The 9,326-nt window shown below is 39.1% G+C and overlaps 1 pseudogene; it reads right to left on the reverse strand.

Moving 5' to 3' along the window:
- Positions 1-7,837: 7,837 nt before the first annotated feature.
- LOC122119505 lies at positions 7,838-8,767 on the reverse strand (annotated as a pseudogene).
- Positions 8,768-9,326: the final 559 nt, after the last annotated feature.

The raw sequence follows: 9,326 nt of genomic DNA on the forward strand, positions 1-9,326 counted from the left end.
CTACAGCTACAATCTAGTTCAACAGATACATCTATTCAACATCAAACAACTATATGTTAAAGGGCTTCAAACCGGAGAAGAATTTGGAAAACCAGAAATTATTAGGGTTAGGGAGAGATGTGGGTAAAAAATAGGAATAGATTGGTGTGGGGAGGCACAGGGAGAGTTAACTATGTCCTAATCACAATGCAGGAAATAGGTTGGGTAGGATGCAAGTAGAGAGAGAGAAAAAAAGAAGAAAGGGAAAGGGGAATGAAAAGAGACCAGAAAAAAAAATAGAAACATAAAAATTAATGTTATTATAGAGATTTAAAGACCATCTATTTAGAGAGGAATATGTTGAGAGAAAGGAAGGGAAATAGAGGAGATGTGAAAAACTTTAAAAAAATGCTTAAAATATTATATAGGTATAAAGAGGTAGTACTGCTATTAATGAATTTAAGTCTCAAAGGTTTTGATTTGAGTAATAAATTTGTGGATTAAGTGTGTACACAATGGGGGATAGGGTCTACTAGTTAACTATGGGTTTATCTGAGGATGTGCAGGACAAGAGGTAAGTCACATAAAGAAGAACAAAAGAGAGGAAAAGGTGGAAAGGATAGGAAAGGGAGAAGAAAAGATCAGAAGTTCAGTAGAGCTAGACAAAAAACAAAAATATAATTAAGAAAGAAAGAAAAAGAGATAAAAGACAAGAAAAGAAAGGAAAACGCACATTCACGTATGCCTAAAGTAAAAATTATAAGAGGAGAAAAAAAAAGTTACTGGAAAACAATTATTTTTTCAGAAGAGGCAAAAATTAAAGATTAATAAAAGTTTTAGAAAAGGAAAAAAAATTTTTTTATATATATAAGGTAACAAAAAACAAAAAAAAAAAAGAAAAGAAGAAGAAGAAAAAAAAAGTTCTTTGATTTTTTTTGGGGGGTGAGGGGTGGGAAGAATCCTGTATCTCCCTTTTGTCTGTAACCAGCCTCTTGTTGGAGTCTCTGGTCAGCTTGAGGTCCTGTGACTTGATTGGTTTCTTAAGTCAGTTTGTTGGAACAGGCAGAAAAATGCTCTGCTTTACCCAAGATTTTGAGATCCCCCTCCCAGGTTAGTTTACTGGGAGGGTGATCTGCTTTGAGAATCACAAAAGAGGGGGATGCCGTGATGAGGCTAGGTTCTGGGTAGAGTTGAGTCCTTTCAACAAACAGTAGCTTTTCCCTGGGGCTATTTTGTGAAAAAACGCACAGTGCCCAGCCTGGAGCCATTCTCAGTGTTTCTGTTTTTCAATTGATTGTGGTGGCTGCTAGAGGGTGGGGCAGCCTCTGGCTCTGGTTACCTGGTGAGGAGAGCCACTCCAATGGCTGGCGCCTGAGCTGGGTGACTTTTCGCTGGATGGAGCTGAGTCTGGCAGGTCTCTTCGCCGTTAAGTTCTTGTGATCTGCTAAATGACTAGTTTTATTCCAAGGCCTGAGCTGGAGCTAGCAGCTCCTCCGAGTTTTGTCGGTATCCAAGATGGAGATCACCGGTGCTGGGGGGGGGAGGGGTAGCCTTCCCTCCTCTGCTCCCTGAGAAGGAGTGAGGACGTCGGGCTTCTACTCATGTCGAGTCTTGGATCCTGGGTAGTCTCTGGTCTGCAAACTGCAGGATGAAGATGTCCGCTCCTTGTCGATTCTTGCTGGTGTTGAGTAGAATCCGCTCGTCCACTGCGTCTGGCTCCTTCGTCCCGGACTCTCTGTGTCTCAGGTATGACCCCGCAGCGGTGGTCGCAGCTGCGACCCTGCCGCCGCATCGGCAACTGCTGGCAAGTACTCAGATGTGTCTCCTTGGCTTCCCCTCTCTTGACTAACTCTCTGTCCTGTGATGGCACACTTGGTGTGATTCTCTGTCTTAGGACTGTTCACTGGAACTCTAAAACTGCTTTCTATGCAAGAGCTTGTTCAGATTCCAGCTTCTCCTCCGCCATCTTCCCGGAACTCCAAAAGATTCTTGAAGAGGTTCTACACATACAAAACCAACAAGACCACAATAAAGGCCAAGAAACTGCACCCAAACTGAGAATCCAAGAACCACATGAAGAACCCAGTTGCGGCAGCCCCCAAGAAGGTGGACAAAATCTCAGGATAACGCTCTCAGTCCTATCTCTCATCATTAACAGACTTAACTCTCTAATTAAGTGACATTGACTGTCTAGTTGGATTAAAAAGCAAGATCCTTCTATCTGCTGACTTCAGGAGTCACATCTTGCCCATAAAAAGAAATACATTTTCAGTGTGAAAGGCTGGAACAAAATCTAACAGGCAAACGGCCCCCATAAACAGGCAGGAGTTGCAATCCTAAAATCAGATAAAATAGACTTCAAACTAAAATTAGTGAGAAAAAACAAAGAAGGTCGCTACAGGCTAATTAAGGGATCTCTCCTTCAGGAGGATTTTACAATTCTAAATATGTATTCACCAAACAATGAAGCAACCAAATTTAACCAAGAAACACTGCTTTCCCTCAAATCCCACATAGATCTAAAGACATTAATTGTTGGGGACTTTAACATACCACTCTCGCCACTAGATAGATAAACTCTACAAAAACTCAACAGGGAAACCACAGACCTAAACAACTGCATAGATCAACTAGATTTAACAGACATCTACCGAATATTTCACCCAGCAGCATCAGAGTACACGTTAATTTCAGCAGCACATGGAACATTTTCCAAAATAGATCACATTTTTAGGCTAAAAAGCAAACGTGTCCAAATTCAGATACATTGAAGTATAACTTGCATTTTCTCAGACAACAAGGGAATAAAATTAAAAATCAACACCAAAAGCCACCATAGAAAGTCCTGTAACACATGGAGGCTGAACAACACACTGCTGAATCACGAGTGGGTCATGGAAGAGATTAGAAAGGAAATTCAAGTGTTCATGATATTCAACAAAAATGCGCACACAAATTACCAGCTCCTCTGTAACACAGTAAAGGCAGTGCTCAGAGGAAAATTTATATCTCTGAGTACCTACATTAACAAATTGGAAAGATCTGAAACAAACAACTTAATGAGACATCTGAACCTCCTTACAAAAGAACAAGAAGATAAACCCCAGTCCAGTAGATGGAAAGAAATAATTAAAATTAAATCAGAATTAAATGAATTAGAATCCAAAAACAACATAGAAAGAATCAACAAAACAAAGAGTTCGTTCTTCGAAAAAAATCAACAAAGTTGATAGACCCTTACCAAATCTTATCAGAAAAAGATGAGAACACACCCAAATAAATAAATGGAAATATCACCACAGAAACAAAAAGATTCAGAACATTGTAAGCGAATACTTCTCAAAAATTTATGCTAATAAGTTTGAGAACTTGAAAGAAATGGACCTTTTCCTAGCAAATATTGACATGCTGAAAATAAACCAAGATGAGTTAAACCATTTTAACAGGCCCATAAGGAACATTGAAATAGAAACAGCAATAAGAGTCCTTCCATCCAAGAAAAGGCCAGGACCAGGTGGCTTTATAGCGGAATTCTACAAGGCTTTCAAAGCAGAGCTCACATCAGGACTCTTGCAACTCTTCAATGAAATTGAAAGAGGAAGTTCACTACCGACCTCATTTTATGAAGCCATCATAACCTTAATCCGCACACCAAGGAGGGACTCATCAAAGAAAGACAAGTATAGATCCATTTATTTGATGACCTTTGATGCAAAACTTCTCAACATAATTTTGGAAAATCGACTTCAACAATTCATCCAAATAATCATACACCACAATCAAATAGGACTCATTTCATGGATGCAAAGTTGTTTGAATATTCACAAATCAATATAATTCATCACATCAACAGGAGCAAGGATAAGAACCACATGGTTATCTCAATAGATGCAGAAAAATCATTTGACAAGATCCAACACCCCTTTATGATGAAGGTTTTGGAAAAATTAGGAATCCATGGAACATTCCCAAATATAGTAAAGGCTGTATATGACAAACCTACAGCCAGCATTATACTTAATGGTGAAAAACTAAAGCCATTCCCTCTTAACTCAGGAATGAGACAAGGAATGAGACACTCTTCACTTATCTTCAATCCAGTATTAGAATGCCTAGCTACAGCAATAAGACAAGATACAATAAAGGGGATCCAAATAGGAAAAGAAGAAGTAAAACTCTCCCTCTTTGCAGATGACATGATCTTGTATTTAAAGATCCCACGTACTCCACTCCCAAATTATTCAAACTGATTCAAAATTTTAGCAAATTAGCAGGGTATATAACCCTCAAAAATCAATGGCTTTTCTGTATGCCAACAATGAGAAAAGTGTGGATAAAATTAGGAAAACAAATCCATTCGTAATAGGCCCACAAAAAATAAAATACCTAGGAAATAGCTTAACCAAAGAAGTGAAGGACATCTATGATGAAAACTTTAAAAACTTGAGAAAGGAAATCAAAACAGAACTTAGAAAGTGGCAAAAACCCCCATGCTCCTGAATTGGAAAGATCAACATCAATAAAATTACAATACTTCCAAAGGTTATTTACAAATTCAATGTGATACTTATCAATATCCCAACCTCAATCTTCAAGGAAATAGAAGAGGCAATCCAAAATTCATATGGAACAATAAAAGACCCTGAATAGCTAATACGATCCTCATCAGAAAGAACAGTGTTTGAGGAATATCAATACCTAATTTCAAACTCTACTACAAAGCCATATTAATTAAAACAGCTTGGTACTGGAACAAGAACAGACTTCAAGACCAATGGAATAGAATTGAAAACCCAGAAGTGAACCTACATAGACCTATAGCCATCTAATTTTCAATAAGGGAGCTAAAAAAATAGAATGGAAGAAAGACAGCCTCTTCAGTAAATGGTGATGGCAAATTTGTTTAATTACTTTTAGAAAATTAAGCTAGATTCTTATATATCATTCTGCACCAGAATCAACTCCAAATGGATCAAGACCTCAGAGTCAAAGCACACACTCTGAAAACATTACATGATGGAATAGGAAAAACTCTAGGTCTCCTTGGCACAGGCTGAAATTTTCTTGATAGAGGCCCAGAAATACAACAAATCAAAGAAAGGTTGGACAAATGGGATGGCATGAAATTGCAGAGTTTCTGCATGGCAAACGACATAGCTTGCAAGATCAATAGAAAGCCCACGGATTGGGAGAAGTTCTTCACTAGCCATACAATGGACAAGGATCTCACATCTAAATTATACATGCAACTCAAAAAATTAAATCCCCCAACAACACATCTTCAAAGAAACAACTGTCCAATAAATAAATGGGCTAAAGACTTAAAGAGAAACTTCTCTGAAGAGGAAAGAAGGATGGCCAATAGACACATGAAGAAATGTTCAACCTCCCTATCCATAAAAGAAATGCAAGTCAAAAGAATATTGAGACAGGGGTTATACTCTGGGGGAGGGACATACAAAGCAAAAAAGAAATAATCTTATAAATGCGTTAGAAACAAATGCATGAAAGAAAAAACAACATTTGAATACATATCTTTGGGTTCATTTCCCTAACATCACCTTATCTGATCTTTTCTGCTTGACTCAGACATATACTATATATTGCATATAAGGGAAACCATGGGACCTATGTTTCTTTGGGCTTGGCTTACTTCACTTAATATAATTTTTTTCCAAGTCTTTCCATTTCTTAACAAATGGGGCAATGGCATTCTTTCTGATGGAGGCATAGAATTCCATTGTGTATATATACTACATTTTCTTGATCCATTCATCTACTGAGGGGCATCTGGGTTGGTTCCATATCTTAGCTATGGTAAATAATGCTGCAATAATCATAGTTGTGCTGGTAGCTTTATTGTGGTCTTGTATGTGAACATTTGGGTAAATGCCCAAAAGTGTGATTCCTGCTTTCAATGCAATTGATGTCGGTATAATTTGTGGAGGGGAAGGGGAAAAACAAGTCGTTTAAATAAGGATACAGGTGGACTAGTTTCAACAATGAGTAGTACAAGTTGTTCTGTCGAAAACGAACTTTACAACTTTGGTGGGGGGGCGGGGGAAGGATGGGTAGGGATTGGAAGGGGAAACAAAGGAGGAGGCTACAATGCTTGATAAGAAATGTACTCATTATCTTGCCCATATAATTGTAACCACTCTGTACAGTATTTTCACAATAAAAAATAAATAAAATTAAAAAAAAATCAACATTGAGATACCACCTCACCCCAGTTAGAATGGCTAAAATCAAGAACTCTAATAACAGCAGATGCTGGAGAGGATGTGAACAGAAGGGAACCTTAATGCATTGTTGTTGGGAGTGTAAACTTGTTCAACCACTTTGGAAAGCAATATGGAGGTTCCTCAAGAGACTCCACATAGACATCCCCTATGACCCAGCAATCCCACTTTCAGGCATTTACCCAAATGTTTACAAACAAGACCACACTAAAGCTACCAGCACGACTATGTTTATTGCAGCATTATTTATCATAACTAAGATATGGAACCAACCCAGATACCCCTCAGTTGAGTTGATGAATGGATCAAGAAAATGTGGTATATATGTATACACAATGGAATTCTATGCCTCCATCAGAATGATTGATATTGCCCCATTTGTTAGGAAATGGAAAAATTTGGAAAAAAATATATTAAGTGAAGTAAGCCAGGCCCAAAGAATCTTAGGTCCCATGATTTCCCTTATTTGCAAGAACTATATTATGTCTAAGTCAAGCAGAAAAGATCAGATAAGTTGATGATAGGGAAATGAACCCTAACGTATATATTCAAATGTTTTTTTTCTTTCATGTGATTGTTTCTAACATATTTATAAGATAATTTCTTTGTTGCTTTAATGTCCCACCCCATGGTATAACCCCTGTTTTCACTGTATTTGATGTCGGTATAATTTGTGGAGGGGAAGGGAAAAAACAATTCGTTTAAATAGGGATAAAGGTGGATCCATTGCAACGATGAGATATACATGTCGTTATGTCGAAAAAGAACTTTACAACTTTGGTGCGGGGGAGGAGAATTGAGTGGAGAGGTGGGGGTAGTATGGAAAAGATGGGAAGGGAAAACAAAGTAGGAGGCTACAATGCTTGATAAGAACTGTATTCATTATCTTGCCCATGAAATAGTAACCCGTCTGTACTATATTTTCACACACAAAAAAAATTATGTACGACCCCACCAGGATGAGTTCCCAAAATGGCATTGGCTGCACTGGTTGACACCAAGCTGCTAAGGTAGGAAAGATGGCTTTTGAACTCCAAGTGTCAGCAGATAAGTTGTGGGCTACTCTGCTGCACTCTCTGAAGAAGAGCTTCTGCTGGTTTTGGGTCCTCCCCATCACTGCATGGGTCTCCTTTACAGCACACAACAGATTTGAAGCGTTTACCAGAAAGGCGGTGTTCCTGAGTGGAAAAAACTAGCTTCTGAGGAAAGTTATTTGTGAAAGCCAGCATGACCACAGAAGGAATTCCTTTTGAAGAAAGTATGAACAATCAGGATTTACCAAACTGGAGCCGTGAGTGTGTTGACGATCAACTTAACAACATGGATTGAGGTGGTCAAAAGAAGAAAGCAAATAGTTTATCAGAAAAGAGTAAGAAAATTTGCTTTAGGCTTGTTCAAATTCCTGACTATATTACCAAATCCACGACCTTGTTGGAAAAAAAGAAAGATCTGAGAAAGTTGAGCATCTTACTTAACATCCAATAGTTCACCTTAAAGAACAAGAAAAATCAAACATGAAATATCTCCAAAAAATCCTTGCTTGAGAAAATGAGGAAGAGGATGTTCAGACTATGGATTCAGCTGTGGGATCTGGTTCTGTTGCTGGGAGCATGTCTCTAAACATAGATGTGCACTCTGAAACTTGAGATACCATGGAAGTAATCTGGGGTATGACATATCATATGTAGCTCACCTCTAGAAAGTGCTGGGTCAAATTTGAAGAAAGAATATTTTAGAGTGCCATTAAGTTTCATGATTGCAAATTGGTTACCACAAAGATAACAATAGTTAGTAGCACTGAAATTTGTTACTACATTCTGGTCATGGCACCAGTTTTATCTCTCCATCACCAACTTATGCCACACCAATGTCAGACCATTTATTGGCATGATTAAATGTCTCAGAAATATCCTGCCCAAAGGTGAAACCAGCTCCTCAGGGAAATATACCCCAACCACTACCATCATCTGGATCTGACCACAGCAAGTCAGAGACCCTGAAGGGGAACTTCCTGGAGATCAAGTGCTCTGATGTGATCCAGTGTTTCTATGAATGGTGAGAGAACACCATGTAGACATAAGGAATGCCCATCCACCAAGGCAGTGAGATGAAGAGCCAAAAAGATCTGTAAAGTATTTCCAAACATTTGCATTTCCATATTTCCCTAAACACTCATCATAGAAATCATACAGTTGTGTGCTCTTATGATTTCCTCAAAGAATGGTGAACCATTCATGGTAATGTACCTTCAGAACTACAAGCAGTGTGACTGTTTCAAGTAAATAATACCCTTTGTCAACATAAACAAGTAATTTGTATCTGGTGATTTTTCCACCAACTCTAAACAGTTCCATGAGACTGAAATTGCTCATGCACATCTCCACAGAAATGACTGTACATGGAACCTCTTATAAATGGGATTCTTTTGTAAGGATTTCTTTAGTCTTCTCACAGGGACTCTTGACCTGGGACTCGGTTAGCTGCTTGCACTCATTCAGCTGTTCAATCCCCTGGTCCAGGTTCTTGGTGAACACATTCATGTCCATGATGCCACATGCCCAAATGGGCTACTGCTCCATGCTACTCCTGCACCACATCTGCCCACAGGCCACATGCACACACTGCCACCGGTTCCCCTGGTACTTCTAGGGGCCCTGGTGGGCTGGGCACTGCCCCTAATTCCGCCCCCTCACCCTGGCTCTCTGCAATGCTCCACTGCCTGCTCCTGTGTCTCCTCCATTCGCCCAAGCTCCAGAGCTCTGCTATCTGTAATGGCAGGATATGCTACAATATTTAACAAAGGAAGCATCTTTTAGTCTGAGAATTTGGCCAGGCATTGAGGACAGGGGTCTATTTTGGTCATGTCAATGGAGCTCTTTATGAACTCCTATGCAGATGCTTGTTCTGAACCATTTTCAAACCTGTTGTGACTTTATGTGAATGGCTAAGTATCATCGGGGGTGGGGGCACTGAAAATAGCAACCTCCAAAGTTCAGAATCTGTACCCAGGAGATTCTCAGTTCTTGGCCCACGCTCCTTCTTCCATTGCTTTCCAATATCCCTTTCTGAAATATAAGCACTGACAAAATGCTGACAAGTCAACAT

The sequence above is a fragment of the Dipodomys spectabilis genome, unplaced genomic scaffold (genome assembly GCF_019054845.1).
Source record: "Dipodomys spectabilis isolate Male_0828 unplaced genomic scaffold, ASM1905484v1 ptg000171l, whole genome shotgun sequence".
Lineage (NCBI taxonomy): Eukaryota > Metazoa > Chordata > Mammalia > Rodentia > Heteromyidae > Dipodomys > Dipodomys spectabilis.